This window comes from Cyrtonyx montezumae, unplaced genomic scaffold (genome assembly GCF_038088225.1).
Source record: "Cyrtonyx montezumae isolate F1298 unplaced genomic scaffold, pur_monq_1.0 scaffold_0, whole genome shotgun sequence".
Taxonomy (NCBI): Eukaryota; Metazoa; Chordata; class Aves; order Galliformes; family Odontophoridae; genus Cyrtonyx; species Cyrtonyx montezumae.
In genome coordinates, this window is record NW_027071824.1 from 1,643,289 (window position 1) to 1,659,608 (window position 16,320).

Below are 16,320 nucleotides of genomic sequence, written 5' to 3' on the forward strand. Positions count from 1 at the left end.
ACAGCTCTTCACACTGTATATCAGTACAGTTTCTTGACCTACTGGTTTAGGTGTTTACCCTCCTTCCTGCAGAAATGCAGGTGCTCACAATTAGTTGAATGGTGTTTTCTGGCTCTCACCAGGAGATCAAATAGAAAATGTAATTAGAGGCGAAATAGTCTAGCATATGGTGATAGCAAGGGTAATCAGGTGTGGAAATGAAAGTTATTTCCACTGTGAAGCAAATAACTTTCAAAAGTTAGTTCACTAACTCTTAATGGCTTGACGTATTCTTGTCTTTCTTTATTCTGTGTTTTCTATATATGAAGGTAAGTTGTTCCAGATGGAAACAAGTTGCCAGGATAACAGGAGATTGTTTGGGTAAACCAGAAACCTTAAATATTTTTTTTTTGTTGGTTTGGGATGATGATGTGAACTGGTAGCATTTACATTGCTCTGGCATTTGAAAGTACTTGGTTTCAAAAGTAATTCAAACAATCAATGATGCTGTCCCACTTTGGTCACTATTTTGATCTGTTCCTTAGGAAGGAGTCACAGACTGAGTAGGAGAAGGTCTCTTTTCACCCATAAAGATGGCAGAACTCTATAGAGGGGATCTGTGTCATTGAGAATACAAGTCTTACTTTTTCTGTCACCTTTCATCATTCTCCATTTCCTTAATGGTAGCATGTATTGATGATGTTAGGATAAAGATAATATCACAAGTTTTCCATCACACAGTTCTAATACTGCAAGGCTGATGAGGGATCTGGAGAGAAAACAAATGGTTCTTCTAAGGACAAGCCAAATTTTCCTGCCAACAAAGCAATGAAAAGACTTCCACCAAATTCAGCTAGGCTTGTTTTAGTCTGTCATAATTAAATGTATGTTTGGTTCTGCGTTCTAGTTTCTGTTCTAGAAAATATTCCTTTAATGTTGCAAGTGTTCCTTTTACTACTGTTTCTGTTTGTGTCAAGTGACATGAGAAGGTTTGACGTTTGACTATGCTAAAATACTTGATGACCTCAGACTTAAGAGAAGTCCCTTAAGAGACCCTGCCCTCTGCATCTGTGAACCCTTATTTTCATAGTGTGCAGTAATATTCTTTGTGTGATCTGAATGAAGAGTATATGAGAAGATTCTCTTCTTGTTATCAGGAATGTGCTTGGTCGTGGACCAAAAGCATGTGCTTGTACCTATGGTTAGATAGCTTTCATCTATCTGCAATGTGACCATGGCAGGTAGTTGTAACTGAAAGTCCTAAAAAGAGACAAAAATAGCTTGAACATTTCCTCACTGGTGATGTCTAGGGAGCCCTCAGGATATGACACCACAGAAAAGAAGTGGGCTGGGTGAGTACACAAAGATTAACCACCTCTGATGCAGTTTACCATGAAGCGTTGAGGCCAGAAATAGGGAATACGTCACTTCTGTCAGTCTGTCTTTTCTGTATATGCTGTACTAATAATTCACATTGTAAGGAAAGGAAGATGCCCCTTTAATTAGGTGTTAACACAGGCTACTTTCTGGCCAGACCTCTGTGATTAGAAGCACTTTGTTCATCACTATATAATTTTTCCTAAATTGTTCATCACATTTGTTTTTGATTCTTTGCAAATGTTAAAGTAACTCCTTCAATTTCAAATGAAGTACATCCTAAAAAAGCTTTGATTTTTCTGAATAATAAAAGTGCCTAAAACATACTCACAGACATTTTTTTTCTTCTCCTTATTACAGCCATGTTAGGGAAATCTAAGAGTATATCTGCAATAGTCACTAACAAGAGATGGAGCCCTGATCAGTTTGCCATGTTTTGGGTAGTTTTTAATTAAAGAATAAAAAAAGCAAAGAAGGTGCTAGGCTTGTAGAGGAAGGCTGGCTTATAAGTAGCACGTTTGTGCAGTTTTGATGGAGAGCTGTACAGTGAGGAAAAGCTAGATTGTGGATTGGGAATTAGCAGTTCTTGGGATAGATTTTGTTTTGTAGCATGATGTTGTTGAGGAATACTGCCTGAGATGAAAGCTGGTGCTGTGAATGTTTTTCCTGAGAAAAAGGAAATAATGCTGGAAATTTCCAAGGAATGGAGTTCAGCAGCATAAGATTTCCTGGAATATCTAAACTTTTCCCTTGGACAAAGAGAGACTACTGAGAGTGTTGCTGAGGGTAAAAACTGAGAATGAAAGGCTGTGCAATGCAGTAGCAACTCTTATCTAAGTCTCTGGTAGCAGAGAATTGGAACCTTAAAGTTTACCACAATGCTTTTCAAGGCTTAAAGAGAAATGCAAAGAATAAAGAGGAACTGGTGAGCTGGGCTGGTTGTGAAATCTAAGGTTGCTGCCCCCTTAAGAAAATTTCCTTTGAAACTCTGGGAACTCAATAAACTCACCTCCTGTTCCCCGTTTGCAATTTGCAGACAGGTGAAATCCTGCTTCAGACACAGCCTGTGTAGGAGATACAACATTAGGAAGTTATTCAGAATGGTAAGTGTGTCCTGTAAGATCTGTCTTTGGACTTCAAACGCAAACGTTTTGACCAGCTTGTTTGGTGTACTGTGGTTTACAAAGCCCTTGACAGAAATGTTGGGTTATGAATATATATATATATATATATATATATATATTCAAAAGAAGGTATGTGGTAGCCTAGTGCAGGGCTGTGGAAGTGTGTCCACTTACTTCACCTGTGTACCCTCAGTGCACCATGAGTCCTCTGCAGCTGAGAAGGAAGAAAAGAGTAAGACTGGTTCTTTCAGTACAGCCTGATTTTTAAGCCTTTTTGTTAAACTGATGAAATATTTTTGGGATAGTATCTGTGAAGTTAAAGCTCTTATTAGAACAAACAGTGAGGTTTTGATTTAAGTTTAAAGAGGATGTTGTAAATCCTGGAGTATTACAGGTTCAGAAAGAGTGAGATCACTTATAGATATGCTTTGTAAGCAAGTTCACAATAATCTGCAGACATTTATTTGCCCAGATGAGCTTATAAATTGTTGTCTGGCCTCCATTTCTTTTGCACTTTGAAGAATTAAGACAGTTATTAATATATGTTGCTACTATTGGCTATTAGGAATGGCTTGAAATCTTTTATTCTATGATGTTAAATTTTTTGTTTTTATGACAACTGTATAAAATACATTTAACTCAGAGTGTAAACATGCCTTGTCATCATCTTGTGCAGAGTGATGGCAAGCTGTATGGGAACTGCTGAATCACAGCCTGAACCACTGATTGGTCACCTGAGGTGAGCACCGAGTCAGCCACAGGGCCACGGGTGAAGGTGATCTGCCTGTGTGATTGGAAGGGGTGGAGCCTGGATCCACCTCTCCCAAGCCCCATTTAAGGGCTGACCACCACCAGGGAAGGATCTCTTCTTGGAGATCCCTCCCATGTGGAGTCCACAGCGAACCTTTGTTGTCCTAAAGGTGAGCCATCATCTTCTGCATTACTATTTGTGTACTATCTATATAGACCTACTTCAATATATAATCTTCTATACTATTTTTGGGTACCATCCTTGGGGATTATTTACCTTACATGAGCAAGATGCTGTTCTACAGAAATATGTGAACCTTGAATGAGACTCTTAATCAGCTTTCCAAATGTCTTTACCAGGTTACCTTGGTAAGGCTATTGCCCACGTCTTGCTGTGTCCCTACAGAGTGGAGATGCCATATTCCAAGACCTGCCACTCATTAGGAATGTTTCATTTTTTTCCTAGAAAGTGCACATAGGCTGACCTGCTTTACTTTCTTTTAGACTGTGTGTTGGATGAAATTATGAATGTGGTAGAAACCTGCCCTTTTCCCCATGCCATCAGTTCCAGAAGCTGAGGGAACAGGGAAGGCTTCCGCAAAGAATTTCTTGATCAAATATTTTTTGAGTCTCAGCAGAAAGGCCATGATGAGTAGTAACTGCAGTGTACACGCTCTGTACTGGAAGAATGATGTCTGATATTTGTAGCTTAAAAGCAATGATTTTTCTAACCTCATGGCTTAATTTTTTAGTTTCTGCCTTTAGAGGTTTCCAAGACTCAAACAGACAAGCCCATGAGCAACTTGATCTCATTACACCTGCTCTGAATTGAGAGTCGGAGTAGATGACTTCCATAGGTCTCTTCCTGCTTTCTATAATTTTAATGAGTATCCTATACTATTTGTGCGATGTGTCATATATGTTATACAATATTGGCAGGGATTTGTTCAAGTTATTCACATCAAAATGTTCTTTGAAAATGTTATACTACTGTTACTTTACAAAACATAACCTTATTGTCTGTGTGCTACTCTGCTCGTCATGTTTGACTGAATTTTTGGCTACTGTAAATCATTTCAGCTATGTGAGTGGTTAGTTTTTTTTTATTTTTATATATTCACACGTGAAACTTGTTTGATTTTTCTTGGTGCTGGAAGTCCAGTGTGAGTGTTCAAGTTACCTATTAGCTTTTAAATTCATGAGGATATCTCTTTCTAATTTGGGCTAAGGTTTCTTCTAGGAAAGGGGACACGGACAAATAGAATGTGATTACTCCTAATTTCTTCCTTGCTGCTGCTATGATTTGTAATATCCTCCATATAAGAGCTGGGCCCTAGCATGCTTAATTTTAATACTGAAGTCCAAAGTACTTTTTTATAGTCTTAACTGCTGACATGTCATTGATTTTTATTGGCAGAGAATTTGCCATATTCTGCAGTGTTTGAGGGTTAAGTGATTGAAGATCCAACCTCTGAGATTTGGCTTGTGCAGACCACCAAACCTTGGTAATCTTCTGGGAATGGTTTGCTTCTAGAAATCAGGAAGTATTTCCACAAGCTGCTGATTGCTGGGGGAGTATACTGCATAAAGGATAATTTACTTACTTTGTTTTTGTTCCTAAACAGCTGTTTCCTGGGCATTGCTGGAAACAGTGTACTGGACTAGAAGGACCTTTATTTGACTTATTATAACTGCTGTTATTTCTCAGTAAGGTAATAGCTGGTTGTAACTGTGCCTAATAATGATTGGTAAAGGAGGGCTCAGACAAACGATACAGTTGGGGATTGAGAGGTTGCACTGATGAGAAGTTATTGAGGTGGTCATATTTGACTGAAGCTTAAAATTGCTGCTGTTCAACAAATGCTACTGCTGTTCAACTAATGAAGTTGGTTGAAGTCTCCCTTGGTTTTAAGCTCTTAATTGTATTGCTCTGAAAATCTGCAAAATGGCCATTTTGTGTGGACTGCAAGATATCAACAAGACACACCCACTGTCCACATCTGGCAGATTGTTTTTTTAAAGTAAAATAGCACATTCCAAGAGAGTCAAACCAAACCCAAAATGAAGACAAAACCAGAAGGACCATTCAAATGGGTGTGGCACTGTCTATTATTTGAACCTTTTTTTTCAAAAGGTCTCATGACACACTTGTCCAAAGCTGGAATCTCTTAAATCATCAGGTTTGTGGTAACAAATGACTCAGTATGCAATTCTCTCCCTGTTTGGATTTCTTTAAAATTTAATTTAACTTCTATTGTGAGATGAAGAAGAAAGGAGTTGATGATGGTCTAACCTAAAATTACTAATATGGATTTCTATCATTGGTAATGGATAGTGTGGCATGATTATGTTAGCTGCGAAATATAAGGGTTATGTTGATGCACAATTTCACTCTGGTTTATCTCAGGCACACTTGGGACACTTGAGTCCCTCTTCTAAAGGACTTGATGGAGGCTTTCAAAGCATGGTAGTATCATTGTGTTCCAAAGTATGATGACTGAAACAATTGAATGGCCATCTGAAAATGTAGTTATCATTACTGAATACTTTGATTTCTCTTGCAGTAACTTATCCAGTTTTTCAAATGTGCCACAGTCAATTAAGGATTATAACATCTGCTTTTCTTGAGTGAGATTTTGGAACATGGATGTTATTAGAACGTGTGAGATCTTCCTCTCTAATACACTGATGTCTTGGAAGCTGATACTGTGTGTTCTTCATGTTTGGTAATAGAGAACAGAGTGGGTAAGCAAGTTTCCATCTGTATATGACATGCGCTCAAAGTCGCATTTCATCATGCACTAGAAAGATCTTACTCTGTTTAAGTTGGTTGACATTCAGGTTTGGAAATGAAGTTATGAAAATTATCCTTTATTACTTGTATGTTGAGGGTGCTCTAATCTGCAGCAGCTTCAAAAAGGAAGTTAATGTTTGTTTTAAAGTGTATTATGTTTTAATAATTTATAGTATATCTACTAATGAAAGCTTATCTAAAAGTCCTCTTATATCTGAAGGTGTAGAAATTCAATCAGACTCAGGATTGATAAGCAAGCAAAGCATTTTAACTTTTTATGTATTGAAACAGGGTAGAGTTTTTGACTTGTGTGAGCAAAACAGGTCTTTGTCTATGTTTTCTCTGCAGAGTTTTTTAAATTTCTGTTTACAAAGTGCTTGTTTACAGTCTTACCCAGTTTCACAGTCATATAATTAGCTCTCATTCTATTAGTGCAGTAAGATTTCTTCCTATATTAAATAATTTTTGTATTTGTTGTTACAGATGTCCTAGAAAAGTGCTGAGAAATGTGTGTATGGCAGTGCTTTACTAGCAATCTGCTTCCTAAAATATGGTTGCATGTGTAAAAATATATTTCAAAGGCACCTGTGAGATTCTGTCATGGTCTACGATCACTTCTGTTAGGTGTCCTGAAAGTATGCTTCAAGTGAGCATCTTATGTAGAGCAAAGAAATGTTTTCTTTTTTTTAATTAGGTTTTTATCTTTTAGAAGCATCACTAATAACCAAGCTGTCTTCATGTGCGTTACTGGAGACATCTTGGTTCTTAAGGAGCTTATGTAACCTTTAGATTATCGTTCTATGTTGTGCCAGTATACATTTGACACAATTGATCAGAATGATTCACTGCAGTTAGTAATTGTGAAGTTCAGTGAGCACATGATGAAATGTTACTGAGTTACTTTTTAAAAGAAACTTTCAGCAGCACCTTCCAAACTTTCTTAAACAGGAAAGGAAATTGAATGGGGTTGTCCATCTTAAAAGCTGTTGGTGTCATAAATTCCAAACCTCATCTTGTGCTACCCTTGATTACTTAACTCTCTTGAGCATCTGTGACTAAACTTTGATTTTAACTGTAATGCACCAAGCCTTTCATTCGTGGAGAAATAGGAGCGGGGAAAGTTGTGGTGACTTATGGCACTGACCTGATTTTGAAGCTGCAGCTTCTCAGACACCATAAAGTCTCCTGATGGAATAAGTACGTTGCTCGCATCTTATTCTAGTGGGAAGCTGACTCTTTTTATGGGGCTGTTCTTCCTGCTCGGTTGTTGTCTCACTCAATAATGAAAACTGAATATTGCTGGTGGAACCTTCACAAACAGTGTCCACTGCTCTGAATCAGACTCTGATTTGTCTTCTCCTACTTGAGACAGTGAAGTATGATCAGTGCTGATCTTTCTTACAAGTTTTCAGAATCTGACTGCCTTTCAGGTATCATGTGTTTTCCTTGGCTGTAGAAAAGAATTTATTTTGGTGTTAGCAAAGACTTGTTACGTTTTATAGATGAAACAGTAATCAGTTGCAGTGGCAAATACAGATTAGAGGGCACCCAGGCTGTCTTGGAAAAGGATTACAGGACTTCAAGTATTTTTTCCAAGCACCACTGCAATTAGAATAGTAAATATCTTTTTTGATTGAAAGCCCAGTAAAAAAAAAGTAAAAAAAAAAAACTCATATAGAACCTATATGAACAGCTGGAGCCATTTTAGAGCTACAGCTGAGCAGACATAACCCTGCACTGGATTTCTGGGAAGTTTTTTTTTCTGACAACTGAGTCGTACTGTTTTGTGGGACAGAATCAGAAATAACTGCCATTCTCCTCACCTTCTAGAGATCTGAAACATGAGCCATGCAAAGACACACAAATAAAGATGATCCCCCAAGTGTTTAGATTTGTCTGAGCTTGAGTTTTAAAAGGTGAAGTCCTTGTGCAGCACTGCATTACATGCCTGTCTCTAATTGTAAGGGCAATGTATGCCATAAATTTTCTTTTTCTTTTTTTTGATAGGGAGATAAGGTGGCAGGACAGAGGAATTGTTATGCATGATCTGTTAAGGAAGAGCTGGTTGCTCCTTATTTGTTAACTTACTCTGGGGATCCTGGTTGTTTCAATGTATTTCTAGCTTTCTGCTTGCTTTCCAGATATGCATATTATAATCTTCTGACATCTGAAAGGTCTTGTCTTTTCTATGTCTAGAAATCACCTTTCTGAGACTCTACAGAAATGGTTCTCATTACATAATATAACAACAGTTGTATAGTTGTTAGTATTTACCTGTAAATTTGTGGTTCAGTTCTGAATTCTTCGTCTCTTCATAGTGGCATAAATAATGTAGTCAAAATGCCTTCTTAGTTATCCTATTTTAATAGAAGCCCAGTGCACTCCCCAGAATCATCAAACTGATGAGAAAACTGAGTGTAAGTCACGCTGTAAATGATTTGTTTCTGCTGGCTCAACTCTTGATAGGCTGAAGAAGAGTTGATTTGTTTTGGTGAGTGAGGCTGCAGTGTGAGTTCAATGGTGGGAGTATATAAATGCTTTCATTGCTGCTGATAGGCCTTGCAGGTGGCCTGAAGGAATAGTCTCTCTTATGTGAGGAGCATAAAAAATTGTGGGCAAGCCTAGAGCAGGAAAATAAATGCGAAAAATCTGGAAGTGCAATGATGAAAGAACAGTAAGATTGTGCTTAGAAATGAGAACATGAATGTTAACACTGAAATATCAGTATGTTCCTGTGAGTCTGCATTGCAAGATTTGTGTTTGAGGAGGGAAATGTTCCATGCTCATTCTTATTTCGTGCTTGTTCATCACACCACTTTTTCTTTAGCTTAAAGCATCTGATGATGGCCATTGCCTTCACAGGACTAGCTCAAAGTTTACTTACGTTCTGGTATAATCTAACAATTTCTCCAGTAACTTGTTAAATATGAAGCATGTCTAAATAGTAGAGACATAACCAGATCATCAGTATAGGTGGTATGTAAAATAACTCCAATTCCGTATGAACAAAATGAAGATTTGCAGCCCACTAATTCTACTTCAATGAAGATTGTAAAATGATTGTGTGGTTATGTTAACATACACATAGATATGTGGCACCTGTGATTTCTGTCTTTATAGATATACTTGCATCAAGCATATACGGAGACAACTGTCTCTTACATTTCCTCCTTCACATACTTTCCCTGGAAGGTTAATTCCATGTCTGTAGACTTGCAGTTCAGGGTGCATAAAAGTCAAGCGATGCACCTTCCAAACAGTTACTTCTAAATGCTTAAGAGCAAACAATCTAGCAATGAAACATTGACCTCGGCTCATGCTTATTGTGACTCTTCCTCAAAAGTGAGGATCTGGAAACAAATCTAGGGAGAACATCATCCCTGAAAATTTTAAGGTGGGTTTGCTATGTGAATATTTCCATGATGTGGGTTCTTCTGTCACTACAGAAAAGAAAGAACAATAGTAAAAAAAATAATGCAGCTGAAGGGAATACAGGTCTTCTAGGGATATCATCTGGCTCATAGCAGGTTTGAATCAGTCTGTCACTCCTTAGAAATTTTCTCTCAACTTGTCCTTAATTCTCCTAATGGTGGATGTTTTGTCCAAGAAAAACATTCCTTTGCTTCATTATTCCTTTTACTTCCAGTGTTTTCCTTAATATGTATAACTTAATCATATTTCTACTTGTTCTGGGATTAATTCTTTCCCCCTTTATTCAGCAGCTCATTTCTCTTTAAGCAAGCCCAGTTTCTCAGTCTGTTTTTGGTAGTTAAGATTTCTGAACTTCAGACCATTCCCATGACTCTTCTCTGGAATTTTGTGAAATGATCCAAATCAGGGCATAATTATTCAGCTGAGATCATAGAATCACCAAATCCTTAGATTTGGAAGGGACCTTTAAAGATCATCTCGTCCGTTTCCCCTGCAATGAACAGTGACATGCCAAGCTAGATCAGGTTGCCCAGGGCCTGATCCAGCCTCTTCTTGAAAACCTCCAGGGATGGGGCATGAACCACATCTCTAGGAAACCTGTTGCACTGTCTCAACCACCTTTGCTGTAAAAGACTTCTTCATATCCAACCTAAATCTGCCCTCTTTAAGCTTGAAGCCATTTCCCCTTGTTCTGTCACCACAGACCCTGCTAAAGAGTCTGTCCTTTTCTTTTCTGTAGCCCTCCTTTAGATATTGAAAGGCTGCTCTCAGGTCACCTCAAAGCCTTCTCTTCTTCAGGCTGAGCCCCAGTTCTCTCAGCCCCTTCTCAAAGGAAAAGTGTTTAATCCCTTGGATCTTTTTTGTGTCCCTCCTCTGGACTTGTTCTAACAGGTTAATGTCTCTCCTGTACTGAGAACTCTACATCTGGAGTACTCCAGGTGAGGTCTCACCAGCACAGGGTAGAGGAGCAGGATCACCTCCCTCAACCTGCTGGCCACACTTAAAAGAGCCAAATGAAGTGCACACTGCATATAACTTGCAGTTTTTGCTCCTGCGTGTATGTTCCATGATGATGGTTACAACTTTATTTATCCAAAAGTTCAGTTCTCTTATTGTAAGCAGCAGTTCTGTATAGTACTCACATCTTCTATCTATAGGTGAGCATTCCTACTTTACTGTAATATTACACTAACTGGTAACATTAATAAATTACATGGTGAAAATTATATGTCATTGGTTTGCAGGACACAGTTTGACCTGGTACCGTGACAATTGAAGCAGGGGACCCACGGGCCCACACCCCAGGGAAGGGGAAAAGGGAAAAAGGAAAAGGGAGATGGGCCTAGGAACAAAACAGCGGCAACAATATGAGGAGGAAAGCTAATTTACTAAATAAGATATCAGAAAGGAAAATAACACAATATAATATAATTGGAATAGAGGCAAATGGATAAAATAAAATGAGAAAGAGAGAGAGTGTCCGATGAATCGAAGGCCTTACGCTAACGCTGAAGGCGGACGGCTGCAACAAACACCCACGGCCGAGCTCGCTCCCGAAGGGAAGAGAGAGTCCTGTGACTGCAGACAGTTTTTATCTTCCCCTCTGGGAGGAAATATGTAAAAATGCAAAGCATCGCAAAGTCCTCTGGGGAATGCAGTTCTTCCTGTCTTCTGAAACAGGTACACCCAGAACTATTGACGATCCACGGAGCTGGAGCATTAACTCTTTAACTCCCAATACACCACATGATGTTATGATGTGGACTATCAATAATAAAACAAAAACCATAGAACCCTTATTCAAGATCAATACATCATGCTTAATATATATACATAAAAACACAAAGATAAACCATCCCTCCATCCCGATGGATCCTCGAGTGTTGAGTGTTGCCTTGATCTTTGTCTGAAGTATTTACAAGAGAATTTTTGAAATGAGTTCCATTATCAGACTTAATTCTCTCTGGAGTGCCATGTTGCCATAGGACTTGTTTCTCAAGCCCTAAGATGGTGTTTCGGGCGGTAGCATGGAGTACTGCGTATGTCTCAAGCCACCCAGTGGTCGCCTCCAACATGGTGAGCACATAACGCTTACCATCGCGAGTTCGTGGCAAGGTGATATAATCAACCTGCCACGCCTCCCCATATTTATTCTTTTGCCATTGCCCTTCCCCCCAAAGAGGTTTCATTCTCTTGGCCTGTTTAATTGTGGCGCGTGTATCACAGTCATGGATAACCTGTGCAATAGCATCCATAGTTAAGTCCACCCCTCAGTTTCTAGCCCATTTATATGTTGCATCTCTTCCTTGATGGCCTGAGATCTCATGGGCCCACCGAGCTAGAAATAATTCACTTTTGTGTTGCCAGTCCAAGTCTGCTTGAGCCACCTTAACTTTGGCAGCTCGATCTACCTGATGGTTATTTTGTTGTTCCTCAGTTGCCCGGCTCTTAGGAACATGAGCATCTACATGGCGCACCTTTACAGCCATATTCTTTATTCGGGCAGCAATGTTTTTCCACAGTTCAGCAGCCCAAATAAGTTTACCTCTCCGTTGCCAACCATTTTGTTCCCATTGCTGTAACCACCCCCATAAAGCATTTGCCACCATCCATGAGTCAGTGTAGAGATAAAGCACTGGTCACCTCTCCCGTTCAGCCACATCTAAGGCCAGCTGGACAGCCTTTACCTCTGCAAATTGGCTTGATTCTCCTTCTCCTTCAGTGGCCTCTGCAACTCGTCGTGTGGGGCTCCACACAGCAGCTTTCCATCTGCGGTGCTTACCCACAATGCAACATGATCCATCTGTGAACAGGGCGTATCTCTTTTCGTTGTTTGGTAGTTCATTATATGGTGGGGCTTCTTTAGCACGTGACACCTTCTCTGCTGGCGTTGTTCCAAACGTTTTACCTTCAGGCCAGTCCATGATCACCTCCAGGATTCCTGGACGGTTGAGGCTCCCCATCCGAGCTCGCTGGGTAATCAGCGCAGTCCACTTACTCCAAGTGGCATCAGTAGCATGATGGGTAGAGGGAGCTGTCCCTTTGAACATCCAGCTCAGCACTGGCAGTCGAGTTGCCAGGAGGAGCTGCGTTTCAGTACCGATTACTTCGGAAGCAGCTCGAACCCCCTTGTATGCTGCCAAAATCTCCTTCTCAGTTGGAGTGTAGCGCTCCTCAGACCCCCTGTACGCCCGACTCCAGAATCCAAGGGGTCGGCCTCAGTTCTCTCCAGGAGCTCTTTGCCACAAACTCCAAGTGGGACCTTCCTTTCCAGCAGCAGTGTAGAGGATGTTCTTTACATCCTGTCCCGTCCGCACTGGCCCCAGGGCCACGGCACGGGCTATCTCCTGCTTAATTTGCTCAAAAGCCTGCTGCTGCTCAGGGCCCCACACAAGATCATTCTTCTTCCGCCTCACCCGATAGAGAGGGCTCACAATGAGACTGTAGTTTGGAACATGCATTCTCCAAAAGCCCACTGCACCCAGAAAAGCTTGGGTCTCTGTCTTACTGGTAGGTGGAGACATGGCAGTAATTTTGTCAGTCACATCTGTTGGGATGTGACGACGTCCATCTTGCCACTTTATACCTAGGAACTGAATTTCCTGTGCAGGCCCTTTCACTTTGCTTCGCTTGATAGCAAAGCCAGCTCGTAGGAGAATTTGGATAACCTGCTCTCCTTTCTGAAAGACTTCCTCTGCTGTATTACCCCATACAACAATGTCATCAGTGTATTGCAGATGCTCAGGAGCACCACCCTGTTCCAATGCAGTTTGGACCAACCCATGGCAAATGGTTGGACTGTGCTTCCACCCCTGGGGCAAACAGTTCCAGGTGTACTGAACGCCCCTCCAGGTGAAGGCAAACTGTGGCCTGCATTCTGTGTCCAGAGGAATTGAAAAGAAGGCATTGGCAATGTCAGTGGTGGCATACCACTTGGCTGCTTTTGACTCCAGTTCATACTGGAGTTGTAGCATGTCCGGCACAGCAGCACTCAGTGGGGGTGTGACTTCATTCAGGCCACGGTAATCTACCGTCAGCCTCCATTCTCCACTGGCTTTACGCACCGGCCATATGGGGCTGTTAAACGGTGAGTGAGTTTTACTGATCACTCCCTGGCTCTCTAGATGACAGATCAAGTTATGAATGGGGAGCAAGGAATCCCTGTTGGTGCGGTACTGCCGTCTGTGCACCGTTTTTGTAGCAATTGGTACCTGCTGCTCCTCCACTTGTAGCAACCCCACAACAGATGGATCTTCTGACAGGCCAGGTAAAACAGATAGCTGCTTAATGTTGTCTGTGTCCAAAGCAGCTATTCCAAAAGCCCATCAGTACCCCTTGGGATCCTTAAAGTGCCCCCTTCTGAGATAGTCTATACCGAGTATGCATAGAGCCCCCCGTCCGGTCACTATAGGATGCTTCTGCCAGTCCTTACCAGTGAGGCTTATTTCTGCCTCCAACACAGACAATTCCTGAGAGCCCCCAGTCACTCCAGAGATATAGATCAGTTCTCTCCCTTTATAACTCAAAGGCATTAGAGTACACTGTGCACCAGTATCCACCAGTGCCTCATATTTTTGTGGTTCTGATGTGCCAGGCCACCAAATCCACACAGTCCAATACACTCTATTATCCCTCTCCCTCCTCTGGCTGAGGGCAGGGCCCCTCTGTTGGTTACCTGTAGTGACAGGAACAACTTCACTGGTCGTTGGTCTGTGTTGTAATTCTCTCACCCATGCTTGCAGTGCAGGGGTGGGTTTTTTGATGCCATCCCTTCATATCTTCTCCATTTTCACATAAGTAACTCCACAGAGCCGCGCGTGACATGAAGCTAGTGCTGTCATTTGCTCGAGCAGGACAGCGTTTGCTTCTGAAAGCTGCAATCTTTTCAACCCTATCAATCAGTCGGGATACTTTCTCTAACACGTCTTCCATCTGTCCTTCTAACCTTGATATGGCTGAAATGGAAGCGTGTGATGGCGGAAATTTTTGTTCAAAGTTTTGAAGTGTAAGAATCAGTTCAAAAACTGGGGGTTTTCTGTCTTGATCCTCATATCTGTTGAACGTTGTCACTAGTGTACCAGCGTACCTTTCTGGTGCTGTTTTTGAAAGCTTCTGACATATTTCGGGTGTACTCCTTACTTTCTCTGGATCATGGTCCCGATCTTCAGGATCAAACGTGGGATCATATAGCATTTCCACCACAGCTGTTTCTCTCAAATACTGGATGCCTTCCTCAATAGCTTTCCATCTTTTCACTTTAGGTGCCAGGTCACTCTTGTAGGGATATCTTTCCCTCACAGCTACTGACATTCGTTGCCAGAGGCTGGCAATTCCATCCATATACCTGCTGATCCCTCTGTCGACAGCTGGGTCATGGGCAATGTTTCCTAGTTGGCGAGCTTCATTACTGTCGAGGGACACGCTGTTGGCCCCGTTGTCCCAACACCGAAGCAACCAAGTGACAATACTCTCATCCGGACGTCGAATAAACTCCTTTCTTGAGCCTTGGATCTCAGACATTTTCATGGGTCGACGAAACGTGGTAACTTTGACTCTCTCATCATCCTCATCATCACTATGTCCATGCCTCTCACTTATCTTTGTTGCCTTTCTTGGTGGTGGTGGTGTTGAGGACCCCCCCTCGCCTGGATCTTCCTCTTCTTTCGCCACCTCTTCTTTGCGTTCTAGACGTGAGGACACACGTTTCCATTTCTGGCCTTCCACCGGGGCAACCGACTTTGATACCGGTGCTTCCTTTGGCTGGTCAGATGTGCTTGGGAGGTTTTCCTCTTTGGTCTGAGCCTCAGTTTGGACACTCTCTCTCTCCAGAACAGTATATATGCCTCGGTAAGCATAAGCCAAGCCCCAGATAAGCTGTTCCACCTCAGATCTTTCTGAGCCGCAACACCCATTACTCAGATACAGGCCTAGCTCCTCAGGATCCTGCAAGTGTTCAGGAGTAAAATCCCATGGCACCGGGGGACCCCATGCTTCTAATTTATTTCCTAAAACTCTCCACTTTCCCTGCCATTCAACATTCTCTGTTTCTGGGAAAAGCTTCCTCCACACGATGTAAAATCCTATTACAAAGAGTACATTCAGGAGGACTGATATCCCAATCATTAACATAGTCCCTAAGCTGTAATCTTGAAAATTCATAAGGAACTGAGAGGAGAACCTGGACACCTATTCAAATATTGTTTGGTTTGTTAACATGGTATCGTTTGTTACATTAGCCGGGGTGCCCAGGTATCTGGTAGGTGCCTCCATCACTGCTTTTAGTTTTTCATATAGGGACCAGGCTCCATAGATCAGACTGGCAAGCTTAACCAAGTTCCAGTACGTTTTGAGCATTAAAAGGGAAAAAGCAATGAAATACAATCCCTGTAAGGGTAGTTTTAACAGAAACAGTAAAAACATTTTTTTTTCTTTTACTCAAACAAGCTGGCAGCACCCGAAAAGTTTACAAATATCCCAGAAGAACTGGCAGTACGCCTGGACTTCAAGGTCGTGTTTTACCGTACAGGACCTGCAGTACAGATAAGCTTCCTAACAAAGACAGAGATTCACTCTAAAAGTTTGTCTCTGTCCGGCTAAGGCAGCTAGTTTTGCCCCACGTTGGGCGCCAGAAATGTCACCGGTTTGCGGGACAGTTTGACCCGGTACCGTGACAATTGAGGCAGGGGACCCACGGGCCCACACCCCAGGGAAGGGGAAGGGGAAAAGGGAAAAAGGAAAAGGGAGATGGGCCTAGGAACAAAACAGCGGCAACAATTTGAGGAGGAAAGCTAATTTACTAAATAAGATATCAGAAAGGAAAATAACACAATATAATATAATATAATTGGAATTGAGGCAAATGGA